The sequence below is a fragment of the Choloepus didactylus genome, chromosome 14 (assembly GCF_015220235.1).
Source record: "Choloepus didactylus isolate mChoDid1 chromosome 14, mChoDid1.pri, whole genome shotgun sequence".
Classification (NCBI taxonomy): domain Eukaryota; kingdom Metazoa; phylum Chordata; class Mammalia; order Pilosa; family Megalonychidae; genus Choloepus; species Choloepus didactylus.
Genome location: NC_051320.1, coordinates 37,364,964 through 37,382,807, shown reverse-complemented (window position 1 = coordinate 37,382,807; position 17,844 = coordinate 37,364,964). Strand labels below are relative to the sequence as shown.

Here is a 17,844-nt window from a genome sequence, read left to right as displayed (position 1 = left end):
CTGAATTTTGTTTGCTAATATTTTATTTTGGATTTTTGCCACTTTGTTAATAAATGAGATTTCCTTGTTGGTATGATCTTTGACAGTTCTTTGATATCAATGTTATACTTGCTCCACAAGACACATTTGGAGGCTTTTCTTCTTTGTCTATGGTCTGAAACAAATTTAAATAGCATTATAATTATATGTTCTCTAAAAGTTTTGTAGAAAGCCCCTGGAAAACCATTTGAAGGAACAAAAGCCAATATTACTTCCTCCTTTTCTTTTTTAGAAAACCATCTGCCTACATTTTGGGGTGGGAGGGGTAAGTTTTGGTAAATTATATTTTTCCAGAAAATTATTTATTACTTCCAAGTTTTCAAAGTTATTTCATAGAATTAAACAAAGACATCTCTTACGATTCTTTTTATTTCCTCTTTTTCTGTTAATGGATCTTAACATCTGTATTCTGAAAATTTTGCAAGCTCATTTTCTGACTTGAAGGTTAAATTACTTCTGTTTTTATCTCCAGTTTTTTTAAAAGAAAATTTTCTATAAATTATTAAGCCCTAGGCTTCATTTAATTCTTGCCATTACACTCTGCATTATAGATTTAGCCAGATAATAATTATATCCTTTTATGAATATTAAAGTCTACTTTAACTGGATTTAAGTAAAATTCTTTCCTAGAAGGACAGCTTGATGATTATGTATTGAGTATTCAAATGAGCCAAATCAGGTCACAAGCTCCTCATAATTCCTCCTCTAGAGTTCATGCTATGAACACTGCTTTAAGAAAGCTTGTTTTATTTAATTTGGAAGATCACAAATAGAAGTCCAAGAATTCAACCAAGTTCCAGGTTATTTGCTCAGATGAGATTCCACATTAATCATTCAGATTTATAATTGCTGGTTTTACCTCATGTACTTCAATAAAAAACATTATTTTTCCACTGGGTTTATGTTTCCTGGAGACAACAGTAAACTAAATTCTCTACCTGGTATATTTATTTTCATTTACAAGGGGAAGGGTTACTACATTTCCTCCTACTTTAAGAACATAGAGGCAGCCCAAGTTACTGCTTCCTTCTTGAGTCTCATAGGGCTTCACTGTTCATTCCCCAAATGTTGTAACAGATGAGAAAACCAGGCCCTGGGGACTTCTTGTCTTTCTCTGGGCCACACAGTTATTAGCGGCCAAGCTGAGTCTAGAGTCCAGGTTTCTTGACTCCTTCCCTCTGAGATCTGAGAGTAGACAAATACAGGAGACTAGTGCAAGGAAATCAGGGATAACGAAAACCATAATAAAGGTTCTGACAAGATGAAAAGGGAGAGCACGATTATTTCACACCAGGGAAATGCTGAAGACCTTGCAAGGTGGGTTGGTTCTGAGCAGGGCCTTGAAGGCCGGCGGGCTGTGGCGGGTGAGCAGATGTGCCCCAACAGAGGGGCCACCAGAGCAAAGAGGCAGGGATGAGGCACCTGGCAGCAAACATCCAGGGTTCATCCAGGCAAGTGTGACTAGAGTAGAGGGTTTGTGCCTGGGATAGCAGGGAAAAGGAGAAAAAAGGCTGGGGAGAGATCCTGAAGAGCTCTGAATTACAAGCCAAAGAAATCAACATTTTCTCTATGTAATGGGAAGCCATGCTTTAGAAACACTCCTCTAAGAAGAGGAGCTGGAGAACTGGGTCTCAGGGTTGGAAGGAGACTTACTATATACACCTTTGTACTGCTTGAAGCTTTTACTCCATGTATTTGTTGCTTTTTAGAGAGAAGAAATGAAAACAAACTTGGTAATTAAAACCACCACAACAAAGAAAGATTTCTCTGAGCAGGCAACCACCTCAAAGGAAAACATAAGAATTCGGTGTTTATCCATGAGAGCAAACTTCAGTTAAAAGGTTCATACCTTTTTTACTTGAAGAGACCTCCCTAAAATGTGTAGCTTGATGAAATAATTTAACTTTGAGATACTATGGGCTGTGTGTTCTTCCTTTGATAAGGCATAGACAGAGGAGGAATTGAGTTATCTCAGGGTGAAAAATTATCTCTTAAACCTGAAACAATCAATGTGATTTGATAACGTCCTATCAGGTAATATTTTAGGATTCAGGAGAGCCTAAAAGGCTGTTAGAACTGGGTCAGTTGGGGAAAACAAGTTTTGAAGTGATAAAAATTGAGTCCATCCACTGGGAATGTTACTTTTCTTCTATTTTGTGTATTAAGTCATTTTAAGTGAGCCAATTATTCATCACCAGTCAAAAAGTAGCTAAACAGGAAAGCTGGTTAGGAGATTAGAAAAACAGAAATCTTGGGTAGGGGGGGCCTGGGGGCAGGGAGAGTGTACTGCAGTTGCTGAGAAGGCTTTACCCAAAATGGCTAGAAACACCCTGAGTCGGAGATGCTTACAATGAAACCCCCTGTAACCTAGTTGATAATAGAGGTTTTGTTCGATTGTTGTAGTTTTCCTCTACATGTAATAAATAGACTGGAGTTGAATTGTGTCTGAGTTCTTGTGATGACTCTGTGAATGAGGATTTCAAGACAGAGTGAAATAAGCCATCGCTATACATCACCATTGCAAAAACCAACAACTCAACATTTCTTTCTGGAATTAGCATGAGGATGGCTCTTCTGCAATGACAAATTCACTTGACACCAGTCTTCAGTTAAGTAAAAACTTTTACTTAAAAGCTCAGCTAACACTCATTTTTTATTGTTTGTTCCATAGCATTTGCTGTCTTTAAATGAATTCAGCAAGCTGCCCACCTGCTCTTAATGTTAATCCCTTCAAGTATTTGAAATGTTGCCAAAGCATGCCCTGACATTACAAAATTATTAAGTAACATTTCAGTAATCACTTTCTAAGAAGAGAGAGAGAGAAAGAGAGGGAGAAGAAGGAAGGAAGGAAGGAAAAAATCCCTTCTGTTCATATTTGCTTCTTTCATTTTATTTATTATATTCTTTTATTTTCCCATCCTGGTAACATTTATTCAGAATGTGGCGATATATTTTAAGGGCCATTATTTCTTAATATTGCATTATAATAATTTTTCATAAAGGGTTGAATTGTAATTTAAGAAATATTAAGGAAAGAAGGTTGTTCACAGCAGCAAAATTGACAGATGTGCCCCTTAAAAGAATCAGGAGCCACATCTTTAATGCACTTGCCTGGGTCACATCTGTTCTTTTCCCAGCTCATTGATCAGGGATAAAAAGCAATGACAGAGTTTACTATTGATTCTCCGGGTGAACTTTTCAAGCAGAAGGTCATTCTGTAGAAGATGCAGAAATAAATGATGAAAGGTCAAGAATATTTTAACTTCATGGTTACATTTTCTGTGGTCATGTTTAAGTAGGTCATAGCAAGAAAAATATGTTCCTTAACCAATAGAAGCAGATGAGATTTTTGAAATCTCATTTTTTTTTTTTTTTGAAAGCACGTCTGGAAGAAAATATTGAAAAGCAGCAGCCCATGAAGAAATAAGCAGGAGCTAATATAACATACAATCAATAGCTAATAAATCCTTAGCATCAGCCCTGTCAGTCAGATTGGTGGTTTCTTCATTTTATCTCTGACACACTGAAGTGCAAAGATGAGAATATAGGAAATAAATTATTTTTAAAAGCTATGCTTTGATTATGTTTCTCATATCTAATACAATACCAATTGCATTTGCTCTAAACAATGAGCACCAGAGTTTTAATATCTGTTTCTGTATTTCCAAGATCAGTTTTTTTTAAATCATTTAAGTTTAAGTCGTTAGATAAACCTGCTTAAATACTGACTGGCTTTTGCATACATAACTAGGAACATATGATATTTGAATGCCAATTTCAAGAATCAATTTCATGATTCTTCCCCCTCATTTTTAGGAATTTTTAGGGATTTGTTCCAAGATTGACATTAGTTCATTAAAACTTTTTCCCATTAATCAATAATTTACCTTATTTTTAAAATCGTTTGTATCTCTTTTTGTGATTCTAACAAAATTTTGTGTATCCACAGGTGCCTGTTACTCAATAATGGCAAAAATAGAAATTATATTTCCAAGAGGTTTATAATTAATTTTATGACTCTGTCCACCTCACTTCCCCTGCAACTCAGTAACATACCAAAAAATAAAAGAAATGAGATAAATAATTTTTAAGGTTAATTCTTCTCTTAAAATATCTATCTTTCCTACATTTATATAGCTTTAAATAGACTATTTTTTTTCTTCTATAACCCAGTGGTCTACTTTAATTGATGTCTGAAGCAAGATATCTTTTCAACATTTATGACATTTCAATACCTCCTTTTTGTGTAATTGCTTTCTCATATTCTAAATACTGTCTGTTTCCCTCTCTTAGGCCCCAGAGGATATCACCTTTCAATGCTCCATCAGTTGACCAAACCACTGATAAAATGGATTACCCAAAGCGTCTCTCTCATGGAGGCAAGATTCACTCACTCAGTTCTGACATTTGTCAAAGAAGAAACATCCATGCTTCATAAGTTCCAAACTTACGGAGAACTTCAAAGTGTCAATAGTGATGTGGAGATGACTGTCCTGTAGACAAAGACAAAAACATTTAGGAATCAGTCTGGAAAGATGATTAGCTGAAAAGTTCAACTTATAATTTGTTAAGTAGCTGAAATTCATAATTTCAAGAAAGGTACACAGAGGGTGAATATAACCATTGAGTAATAATAGTGTTTTATTGAAAGGAAACTTCATTAAACTGAGTTAATTCCATCAAGTGCACCCCCATCTAGTTTCCTATTTCCATAGCAGTGGCTCTCAGGCATCTTTTAATTACTTTTAAACAATATGTGCCAGTTACATTAGAACTAGGAGGCAACACTGAAGCTCAAAGAGGAAAATTTGGGGTAACTAAAGGAAGAATTACTTTATACAATACAAAGCGGTACAGTACTTCCAAACTGTAGTTTGGCAGATATTATACTCTGTTCCCCTGTATTTATTCTCCCATTATTTGGTGGTAATCAAACCTCCATTTTGTTAGCTGGGAAAAATGCCTTCAGAAACTGAAACTACATTTCCAGTCTCCCTTTCTATTCGGTACACATGTGATTAAGTGCTAACCAATGAGATACAAGGGGAAATTTTCTCTGGCAGCTCCTCTAATATTCCTTATGAATTAGCTAGGGCACACCAATTGCCCATCTTCATCTCTTCATCCTTTCTACCGACTGGAACACAGACATGATGACTATGCCATGAGGACAAGGCCACAAATGAGCGGATCATAACATTGATCTGCCCACCTCAGGACTTTACATGAAAGAAATAAAATTTAGTCTTGTTTAAGCCTTTGGTATTACAGGACTCTGTAACATATAGGGAAACACAATCTCAAAAAACACAGATGGCAAGCCAAAAATAGAAATGGAATTTTGTTAAAGGTTTATGTAAAGCCATGTGTGACAGATCTGAAATTAGCTCTGAAAGAAACCATACAGAGCTTCAGTATGTTCCTACTATACAAAATTGAGAGCCAGAAACTCAACCCCGTCATCCCACCAACCATTCCTCTTTGGACATAACACTGCTCTAGATAATCATAGGTCTGACCTGCTGTATTAATTCCTATTAACTTCTGGAGACATCGTGCAGAACAGTCTAATAGCAAAGCCTAATGCTCCAGAACCACCAGAACATATACATGTACTTTTGTTCCTACCTTCTCCATACTTACCTCACAAAATGTACTTTTCAGATGATTCCATATATGAATATAATGCCTGTGAAAGACTGCTTCTGTATAAGAGGGTAAAAGTTTGGCCAATATTTTTGATTGATTAAATCATTCCAACTCGGTGTCCCACTGACTGAAGGTCAGCCATAGATGTTGTGCTGTGTTCTTAGAAGGGGTAAATATTCAGACGGTGATGGAATTTTCCACCACTTCTGCATCAACTTGGATCTGTCCAACTCTTATTGTTGGATATTGTGTTCCATTTCCTAAATAAATCAGAGCACACCATGGAATCCTATCTCTTATCATTTATATTGCTTTCCTTTGTTCACTTAAGGGATTTTGAGAAAAACAAAAACAGTCTATGATCATTTAAAAGCTCTCTTCCTCTCAACCTCCCATTGTTATCTCTCCAGTTGACACAAAAAGGAAGCTTCATTGAATATTTCAGGATATCCTTTCTTCTCTTGTTCTTTCACGTGGAAGTAGCTTCCTGGCTTATTGTTGTCTGTATAAATCACACAACTTCAGTCAGTAGCATGCAATGAAGCAAGATATTTTCTTATTCTCCCTTTCAGACAACTCCACCTCATTTCTTGCCATGCAGTTACTAACTGTAGTATTTTTCCGTTTTTATTTCACTTTAGTGTAAAAGTTAATTCTTTCACACTTAATGACATTGTCCATTTCTAGTTTCAATAACACACTTGCCTTACCTGACATTAATTTTTATCTTGCTTCACTCTGTACCATGTGCGATAATTAGGAATCACAGTTCTTCTTTTCACTTTCTATGCTTTCTATGGATATACTCCAAATTTTACAGAGAAAAGCAAGTTGTGCAAATTTTCCGCATCACATTGACCTGGTTTCTCTGAGAGTTATTCCCAGTAAGGCCTGGAAATTGTGATTTCTATTCTGTTTATCCTCTGTACTTATTGATATATTTATGGATATTTGTTAAACCATTATTTAGGGAATTGATCAATATAAGAAGCAGGAAAGAGACTGCTGTACTTTAATTTTTCTCAGGGAGTATCATAAGGAATCTCACCTGGAACAAAGAAGGTTAAAATAGACTCACAAACAAAAATACAGAGCACAGATATCTTCTAACATTCATTGGTGAAGGAAATTTTAGTTGGTTGGAGTGATCATTGAATATAGACCTTATAAAACTCAGTGAGAAAAAGCATCAGGGTGACGGTTAGTTTTGAGTAAGATGTTAGACACTGTTTAATGCCATATTCTGCTTGACAAGAGGGTAGAACTTATAGGCCCAGGAGTCCATTCCAGAAAGATCAAGGATTTACTGCATACATGGGCAAATAAGCCTCAGGTCCAGGAAAGTCACCTTAGAAGTCACCAAAAACTTAAGCTGGGCAGGAGGACAGGGCCCATGATCTGAAGATCATCAAGGTGACAGGTAAAGTGCTAGTGACTCAGGGCCATATACTTTCTGCTCTGGTTTGTAAGTCCAGCTGAGTGCAGGTAGCCCTGAAACCACAGGTTTCAAATGAAGTCATGAAGTGAGCTGGTTGAACCAGACCCTAATTAAAGAATCTGGGTTTATCATACATATATCAATGCATATTCTTATTTTAGTGTTTTTAGCTTTATTTGATTTTTGTCTTTAATTGGAAAGACAGTTGTATAAAGCAGTAATATAAAAGTGTATTGATGAGCTTTATTGTGGTATATAAAGATATGATTCGTACAACAATAGCACAAAGGAGGGAGAAGAGAACTATATAGGAGCTAAGTTTCTGTATAATATTGAAATTAAGTTGGTATCAATCTGAACTGGATTGCTGTAAGTTAAGATGTTAATTGTTTTACCCAAAGCTACCATTAAGACAATAACAAAAATATATAGTAAAAGAAACAACAAGGAAATTAAAATGATGTACTAGGAACTATCTATTTAACAGAAAAAAAAAGCAGTAATGGAGAAATAGAGGTAAAAAAAAAAAAGAAAGAAAGAAAAAGAGACCATAAGACATATACAAAACAAATAGGAAAATGGCAGCAAAATAGCAAAAAGGCAGAGATTAACAGAATGAATAGGAAAAGGTGATTCAACTGTGCATGTTCTACAAGAGTATTGTTTAGATCTAAAGACAGAAATATGGTTAAACTAAAAGGGAACTTCCCCAACCTGATAAAGGGCTTTTATGAAAAATCCACAGCTATCATCATATTTAGTGGTGAAGGATTAGATGCCTCCCCTTAAGATTAGCAACAACAAGCTGCTGCTTTCATGATTTCTATTCAATATTGCATGGAAGGTACTAGCCAGAGAAATCAGCAAGAAATTAATCAAGAGTACCCTAATTGGAAAGAAAGAAGTAATACAGTCTCTATTCACAGAAGACATGATCTTGTATATAGAAAGTCCAAAAGAATCCACAAAAAATAATAAATAAGTTCATCAAAGTAGCAGGATAAAAGATCGATATGCAAATATCAATTGTATTTCTTACCATATGACCCAGAAATCCCACTTCTAGATATATACCCAAAGGAACTGAAAAAAGGGATCTGAACACATAGCTGCATCCTGATGTTCACAGCATTCATTATTCACACACAATTGCTAAAAAGTAGAAGAAACACAAGTGACCATCAAATGAATGAATACACAAAATTAAGACAACTACCACAGAGTATCTAGCATAGTGCTGGCTCACTGTCTTTATAATAAATGCTGCCATTATTATTAATGTTCTTGTTTTTATTTTTAAAAGCAGAGTCCTGCAGAGAAAGGTAGATCAGTTTATTACAAATCAATTCTTGAAATAATCAATTTGTAGAATGACCAAACTTTTCAAACTGCAGTTTTTAGTGGCTTTAATAAAGCATGTTTGATTTTTACTACATTTAATCAAATATAGTTTTGGTATATTGGATAAACTAAGCTTGATTAACTATCTGATTTTTTAAAAATCCTGACAGAATGATAAAGTGGTAGCGAATCAGAAATTCATTGAAAATGATGATATGAACCACTTTTTCTATCAACAATTATGGTATTTAGCATATAATTTTTTTAATTTTTTTCAGATGCTTTATAATGAAATGTCTCTTTATTCAAAACTTAAGCACATTTAGTATTATTTTATCAATTCTTCAAAGGACATATCAACCTTAATTTACATTTTTGGCAAGTAATTTAAAATTTAACTAGGTTAAATTTTAAAATAAACAAAAGAAATACACATTTTAATTAAAGTTCATTTGCAATTTAAATTAAATTGAATTTTCACTAAATTAAAATTTTTAATTTAATTTAAAGAATACCTGACATAAATCAGAATTAGTTAAAAGAGTCCCAATAGAGATTAAATGCTAGATATTTTGGTTTCTAACAAGAAATCCAGAGATAGCAAAATGGATACAATTGGCAAAAAGTATCAACTGAAAAATATAAAATTGTTCAAATCAGTAAGAAGTAAGGATGTTTAGAAGGGAATACAGTAATGGGTTGGAAGATTTGTGCCTTAAATTAATTTAATGTTCACTCATGGTTGATATAAAATTATAAAAGAAAGATCAAAAAACACATTAGAAATTCTAAAAATATTAAAATTTAGGTGCTAAAATGTTAGCTACTATAAGTAATGTTTAAAAATTTGCAACAAAAATCAGTATAACTGAAAGCTTTCCATTTGGAATGTATCTGAGCATTAACCATGGTCAGAAAAAACATATTTAATCATTAGTAAGTTTATTTGGACATTTTTTAAAAACTTTAAAGCTATTAAATATGATTTTTTTGGTAAATGAGTAAATTTGGCTATTTGCCAGTTTGATCCCTTAGTGAATTAATTATCAGCATATTAATGCAGGATCTCTGAACGGAAGGAGGCTCAGTGATCCAAAATGCCTCAAAATTCTACCTCCTGCAAAAATAGGAGAGGAATGAACTGCAAGCCCCATTCCAGGTGGGTGGCAGGGGAGTACATGCAAAAGTAGTAAGAGGCCCTCTTCCCACCAAGTCTGCCAGACCCTGCTTGGCTGGAGGAAGATCCACCCACTCTTCCCCATACAATATTTCTCCGTCTCATGCCTCTGCCACTTTGCCCACAGGGACAGACCCTTAGGGATCCGTCGTCTACTTCCAGGAGCCTGTTAAGCCCAAAGGAAGAAAGGCAACTGCTGGGATTTGCCCTCTTGGGCCATTATTCCCCAGCCCCCAGAAAGGAAATGGGGAAAGGATAAATTCACCAAATAACAAATGATCAAACAGAAAAAAACAAATTTACTGATTTACCAAAGAAAAAAGAAAGAAAGAAAGAAAGAAAATTTAAAGACTTTAAGAACTTTCAAGGGAATGATTCAACAGCATCTAGAAAAATGTTCAAATGTAGTTACTAATGATTAAACACACTTTTCTCTTTTTGGACATAGTTCAGCGTCCTTCCGTTGGCAGAGAAGAGGCCAGGCTCACAGGTTCCCCAGGTGCAGGTAAAAGGCAGAAACTGAAACATAAAATCCCAATCATCACAAAAAAGCAGAACCAAGAAATCCTGAGCACATCGAGGAGAAACTGGAGAGGTGCAGACAGGAGGAGGCAGGAACCGAGGGAGGCGGGAGGCAGTGCCTGGGAGCCAAGATGGGATGTCAAATGAGGTCAGAGAAACAGGAAGAAATGGGGGCTCAGATGAACTCTGGAGATCAGCTGAGCTACAACCCAGTATGGTGAGGATCTGTTGCAGGGGCTTGGGTTGGTTTAAGGTAGGAAGGTAAAATTAATATGCTCCTTCCTGTAATCCAGCAGTGACATTTTTTCCCTCCACCCAGCCATGCATCTAGTAGGCAGCCCATTTGGGATTCACTTCCCCTTTAAGGGTGCCCTTGATGTTCCCCTAGGCAGGGGACGACAGGAAGAAGCATGAGCTTTGGAATCTGGAATCAGATAGGCCTGGAACTCTCTGATGTCACTCGTGTTATCTGTGAGAACTTGCAAACCTTTAACCTCCCTGACTGTAAGCGCCTGAAATACTGAGATAATTACACCAACTTCATAGAGTTGCTGAAAGACATACAAGCAATCAGATAAGCAAAGTGCTTAGAACAGTGATTGCTCAATGGTAGATGCTCAATAATAATAGTAATAACTTCCCTTCTCATCAAAATTACCCCCCTGGGACGGTTTTGCATTTCACCCTTGAAGTATATGGCCAGACTACATGTTAGTCATGAAACCTGACCTCCTTGAAATAAGAAGTGAAACACTGGGTTTGATTTATACAGAGTTATACATGAATGAGTGCTTATGGTTGCCTGCTTATCTGAGTCATTTGTACTTATACATTCCACCACTGACTTTCTTACTGGCATACAGATAAGATTAAACTTGTTTTATTCATTAGAAAAAATTACCTTACTTTAATCTGACAACTTCTTAAAAACTGGCTCATGGCCCATTCTCCATAATTGCTCCATTTAACAGACTTTTTACAATTTACATTGGCTAACAATGGTAAACTCTTACCTTTGGCAGAATGTAAAACAATAGCTGCCAAATACCCAGTTACCCAGTTGTATTTGTGAAACACAGCAGTGTCAGAGATCAGATCTTTTGATGAAACTATTATGAATTTGGTAGCTAGCCTCATACGAGTTTCTTAAGAATTGATCTCTGAAAATTCTCTGAAGTTTATTTCCCTTGAGTCTTTTCATCCTTTTAATTAGGCACTTAGGATCTCTAGCCTAGAAATAAGGGACTCGTTGAGAAAACACATTGGTCCTTATTGCATCTGTGCAGTATTTCCCAACCCATCACCAATATCCCTGCCCCTGATTTGCTCAAGGCAAGCTGTGTTGAGTAATGTGTACCAAAAGCCATAAGATTTGTCTCTATGGGGTTCTATACACTGTACAAGGAATTTCCCAATAGATAGCACCTCCATGCAGTGAGGCCAGAAACTAGTAAAATTATTGGGGCCTTTTGCCTAGAGAATGAAGGGATCAGAATGCTTACCATTTCAAGATACTGAGAACTTAGAAATGGTTGTTTTTGAGCTGCCATGTGTGAATGGTTAAGAGAGAAGCCTATCATGGGTTTTCATGGGGCAGAAGGGATAAAAAAGAATCAGAGAGAACCTTCCCACCAGTGAGCAGGGGGTTAGGAGAAGAGTAAGAGACATGGCAGACATCCCACTCATACTTCACTATCATGTGTTTTTCTCTCCCAATACTTCATGTTGTTTTTTCCACGTCATCCTCTGTGGAAGAATTTGGTTCTTCAATATTAACATAAACTCATGCAGAGGGAAAAAGGAGCAATAGAAGAGAAACCATTTTAGCTACTCTAAGCACTCTCATTTCCTAGAGAAAGGAGAGGGTCATTTTCTGAATAGTAATCATTTGAAATTATTTTGATTTAACTTGTTTCCAGAATATACTTGAAGTAGCTGGTTAGCATGTGGTTGTCCACCATTTTCCCAAGGGAAAATGAAGCTACATTGAAGTTAACCTTGCTTAGCTAGTAACGGTCTTAGCAAAGGCATTTGTTCCAATATTTTGAGTTCAGAGGTATGAGTTGATAGTAACTCAAGCATTTAGGGACTTGCCTTTCTCCTCCTCTCCCTCCCCCTCCCTCTCCCCTCCCTTTTCCCCTCCACCTCCCCTCTCCTTCCCCCTCCTCCTCCTCCAAAAATAATAAATGAATCTATTGGGAAATCCAACAGCTCTTGTTTAGCAACTTTTACCTATTAAACCCAAAGTGCTTGCTTTTAGATATCACAACATAAATGCTTAATGACTCCCTGTTAGCCTGATAGAACAGATTTAAAGATGAAAAGATGACAATTCAGAAGCAACAGTCTGTTAGGCCACACCATATCTCTTTGGTTGCTGTGCTGATGAAACTTCCCTCTTCAGATTTGCATAAAGTAACCAAGGGGGCCAAGGAAGAAGCAAGCCATGCTTTCAGTTTTTTGAAGGCTCATTATAATGCCCTTTGCCACCAGCTTAGCTGGGAAGTCTTCTTCCCCCACCTGGCTCCTTCCCCACATAAAAGTTCCTTGGCATACTTCCTGCCACTTGAATTGATAGACGAGACTTAGACCTTTGGCCCCAGAGAGGCCAAGAGCTATTTTGGCACACACTGCATGGCTTGTAAATCCTAAAATGTCTCATGCTGTCATATTTGCATACCATGAAATCGAATAAAAGGTCTTGTACAAGCATTTGAAGTATTACCCATTAATTATTTGCTTAGCTTCTCACTAGCATTGAGCCCCATCTGTTTTATCTGTGGGTATGGGGGGGGGGGCCTATCTATTCCCAGAGCAAACAGGGAGCTCTCTGTGACAGCTCTGCCGCGTCAGCAATGGGCATGTCCTGCCCCCTGCCCCAGCTCCGTGGGCAGAACTGGTGCACAGGCAGGACTGGCTTTTGTTTGAATCAGGCCATTTCTCAGCCTTGCTATTGGCCTACAGAGCAACTCTCTGCTGCTGTACGACAAGCCTGTGCCCTGTTGGCTGACCAATACCTAGTGTCAAGAATCATCCATTCACCTTCCAAAGCGGGCACCATCACGCCACTATTATTATCTGACATGGCAGGTGGCCTGGGATGCCTCAGCACATTCCTGGGAGAAAAGAATAACTTTAAAAGCTCATAAAGGATTTGTTTCTATAGCTCTCAAGCCCATCGAAAAACTGCTAAAGACCGTAACATTTGCACACAGGGAGGAATAAAGAATGAATTACCTTCCCTTTAGAATGGGTTGAAAAGTATTTTCTGTGTTGTCAAGATGATTAGGAAAGTAGGCAGATCTCCTGGAAGATGATGCTCTTTGAAAAGAAGAATTTCCCAGTGCAAAGGGTTTCTGATGGCACCATTAAGTTCATTTTGCACCCCTCTGCACACACGATGTGGCATACAGGATAAAGGCTGAGGCATACTTGGAAGCTGAAAACACTGCCTGCCCCAGAATAATTTAATATAGCCATCCTCATGTCTCCCACTCTCTCCATACTTTGGAAAGAAAAGGATGCAATTATTTTCATCCATTACCACTTACAGAAGATGAAATTTGTTATTTGATAAGCCATCTCCCTGCCAGCAATAGAAGTCTAATCCAACATGGATGGGGGTGAAGACATTCTTCCAGGTGTAAATTCGTTTCTCAGCACTGAAGGTCTTGCATGAACTAACCCAGTGGAGTGCTAATATGGGTCAAAGGAAAAAAGTAATTCTTTTCATAAAAAAAGTGATTATACCTATAGAGTATTTCTCCAACATAATATTTGGATCTTCTCACAAGTCCTAACTGCTCCGGCCCCTGACAGCCAGCTTTCAGCCATTAGTCTCTAGTACTGGGCTTGGTCTCCACCCCCTTTCTGAGGGGAGGATCCCTTCCCTCCCACCCGCACAGTTTTGAAATGCTCTGGAGGAGGAGAGAGGGCAGGCCTACAGTCCAGTGTATGTTGAAAAACTTCCTGCGTGATCCTTATACAACATTTCCTCACGTCCTTTCCCCAACCTTTGTCCTCCTACCTCCTCCTCCTAACTCCTCCCCCCACTGGCAGCTTCCCCAGCCGCTGTGCAGAACAGTTGGTTACAATATTGCTATTATTATCCAGCAAATCGTTCAGAAAATATCCAGTTATTAATAAAAAGATACTGGTTTGTGTGCAAAGAACCAAAAGGCAAATTTTGGGGTAATCTGAATTTATTGAAACAGTTTCATAAGCAGTTCCATATAATGGTTATACCTGGACTTTAGGATCAGGCTGAATCCAAATTTTCCCCTCACTGTTACTAGCTTCTGACCTTGAGCAAGTCTTGGAAACTTCCCTAGCCTTAGATTCCCCATGTGTAAATGAAAATACTGTGAGGATTAAACAATATAATCTCTATACAGAGCTTATTGTGTTCTGGCCCATAATAGTTTTTTAATAAATGTTAGCTGTTATTATTAAATTCCAAACCTGTAACACCTCCCTACTAAGCAATATCATACTAAGGGTCAAAAAGATATTAATTCTAGCAACATCTTCAACAAGTTTTGGAAAACTCAAGATTGAAGTGGAAGAAATGAACCCTCTAAAATAAATGTGTTAGTATATGACACAGCCATTCCTTTTTATGAAAGGATTTTATCCTTTGTAGTAAACACAAAACTAAGAAATTAGCACAGTTTCAGACCTCAGGATATCATATCTGCAGCCGTGGCATTGGCATTTGAGCCTGGTGAAATCTTTGACCTTCTCACAAACCAAGCTGTTCCTATTGATGACGCAGGATTGAACATGCTTTTTGGTTCCCAGAAAAAGATGCTACAAATTGCTACCTATTACTCTCGACTCCCTTAAAATAAAGCATCCTACCTTAAAATTCCACTTGTTTTCTAAACTGCTCCCTATGCACAGGCAGCAGCATTGACCTCTCTGGTTGCCACTGCGTTATCCATTGCTGCTTCATATCCCCTTAGATGTGTTAGGTAATCTGTTGTTATTGCTGTCTTGTTTCTTTTTTCACCCTGCTGAATCTCTAAAATGATTGGCATGCAGGCTTATTTTGTATTTCACTATGCCAAAACTGAGAATCATCTGTTTGGGAAGCAAGAGTTAGGCTCAGTTTAAGGCAACACATTTCATTCCATGCAGCCACAAAGACGGCTAAGGCTCAAGGAGCCACGGTCGGTTCAACCTTGATCATCTCTGGAGTCTGAGGTTAATTATATAGCCTTTGTCCTACCTCCACCATACCTCAGACTGCTGTTGACCTTGACCATGATTCCAGCTGCGAACATGAATCATCTGTTTAGTCATGTCTCCAATAAGAGAGAGAATTTCAGAAGATGTTCACCATTTTCTCATTTTCCAGCATCCAACAGCTCATTCAAATTAACACTCTAATATCCCTTTAGCAGAATTCCCTAACTCTAATAATCCTTTTGAGGAATTCCCCTGACCATCTCCTCCCAGGAATGAAGGAACCCATATCTTTCCTGGTACCTTAGTACAGTCAGAGGAGACCTCAACTTCTTGCTGGAATATTGAATTATGAGCAATTGAAAACTTTTTGGATTTTTAGAGTTGTCCCAGCAGTAGCAAAAGAACCAGATAGTTTCTGTATCATGATTCCTACAGCGAAGCCTCTGGGTGGAGCTTCTTGGTAACTACCAGTTTTCCAAGACTGGTCCTCCACCCTTTTGTTAATAGTTGAGCTTCTGATATGCTTCCAATATATTTAAGTTTTTTCACCAAACATCATGTTTTTTTTTTTTGCTTGAGATCTGTGGTTTCTGACCTAGAATCCTGATATATTGAAGGGCTACTGCAGAGAGAACTCCAGATTAGGGTATAGCTTCACCTCATTTGAGCAGTGGGATATTAGGAAAATCTCTCAACCTCTTAGAACTTGCTTGTTCATGCATAATAGGAGATTGATACTGCCTTGCTTATCTCTGAGACTTGTGCAATCAGTGGGAAAACTCTTTGTCACTGTTAACATGATATAAGTGCAGTGGGATAATAATGATAGTGATACTAAAGTTGGTGATGATATTCCATTAGAGCCTCAAAAGAAAAACATGTAGGGAAAAGAAATATATAGAGGTGAGGTGTAAAATGGATACTTGACAAACTTATCTTTTAACTTTTAAAATTTATTTATTTATTTTTCTGAACCATTTAAATCAATAGACAATGAATTTTTTTTTTTTAGACATAATGTGTTTATTTTGACGTACATATTGGGCTCATTAGATAACACTCTGGAAAGTAATGAGACTATTACTGGTGGTTAACCACCTAAGTTTTCTAAGGAAAGAAACTGTAGAGATGGTTACAAGATTCTTTGAAAAGAATATACCGTTTCCATTGAAGTTGAGGAAAACTTCCCCAATTTTTAATTAATCGAGTTCAATTTTTAGGCTATTGCTTAAAAAAATATTTTAAATGACACCTAATATGAAAATGAGAGAAAAGGCTTATAACTAAGAAATAATCTGAGCCCTACTACATATGAAGAGCTTGTGAATGAAGGAAATTTACAATCCGATAAACTCTATTACAAAATCCACAGCCTAAAAATTACAGAGCAGCAAAATTACAGAAGATATTTGTATAACTGAAATGATGTTTACCTCTTGTTTCTGGCATTCACAAAAAGACAAAATTTAAAACATTAGTGTTTTGAAGACTAAACAATGTGACTTAACAAGATGTGGCCACAAAAATCCTACAATTTTATAACCCGGCTATACTAAGTCCTACTTTTCACCACTTGCACTCTGGACCTTTTATTCCTCTTATCCTAGCAGCCTGGTGCATCTGTATTACTAGGCAAACAGTAGGAACTGATACAATAAACATAAAACTTTTGAAAGCCTTGTGTGCCAGACTGCACAGCTACCTTTTCTAGTAGACTGAAATTGAAATTTCCTTTGACCCATTCACTAAGTTCTTTGTAGAATTGTTTTGTTTTTGTTTGTTATCCAAAATATTAATCTCATGCTGAGTAGTGACTTGTTCTACCAAGTGCTTGTGAGATGAAGGACCCTTGATCCATCCATGCCCACCCGTGGAACTTCTCCGAGAAGTTTTGGGATGATGTGGTCTGAACTGTGAGCAGAGGGGTGTTTAAGCCTGTGTCTGCAGTCGGAATGAAATGCTCTAATAGTTCCCCCAAAATTGCTGTTTTACTCCTACCTGAGACAAGAATAAACATTACAATCCAGCCAAAAGGGCAGTTTGCTGAAACTTAAACTTGAATGGCACACTTGGGGTGAAAGAGAGTAAGTGTAAATTTCACAGTTCATTAAGCTGAGCAGCTCAGTTTGAAGAAGAGAGAACTTGCAGGCATTTACAAGGTTCTGAGAAGGAACCGATTGGGGAGTGTTTGAGTTCTCCTTCCCAACATGAATCGTGTCCACATTTTAGGTTTTAGCTGCTTGGCTTGGTTTATTACTGAATGTTCTTTTCTGATGAGGGCCACGATGATTTTGGTCATGAACTTAAGGATCCAAAGAAGTCCTGTTTGACACTTTTCCCCAAGCTCTGTGGTCAAGGCATGGACTGCAGGGGTCCTGACAGAAGGAGATGTACTCAGTCTTGACCTGGTTTTTTAGAAAAGGTTCTGTTTGTAATTAATATACTTTTAAAAATTACATAATAGATCTCATCTTGAGTACTTGAAGAA

At 37.3% G+C, this 17,844-nt stretch overlaps 1 long non-coding RNA gene across 1 annotated transcript; it reads right to left on the bottom strand.

Annotated features, from left to right (window-relative positions):
* Positions 1-3,202: 3,202 nt before the first annotated feature.
* LOC119508677 lies at positions 3,203-10,181 on the bottom strand. The gene is made up of 5 exons (XR_005211562.1): positions 10,073-10,181; positions 8,166-8,278; positions 5,683-5,948; positions 4,434-4,532; positions 3,203-3,254 (listed from the first exon to the last, which is right to left on the bottom strand). It is a non-coding gene; the product is annotated as an uncharacterized LOC119508677 (long non-coding RNA).
* Between the last annotated feature and the right edge of the window lie 7,663 nt (positions 10,182-17,844).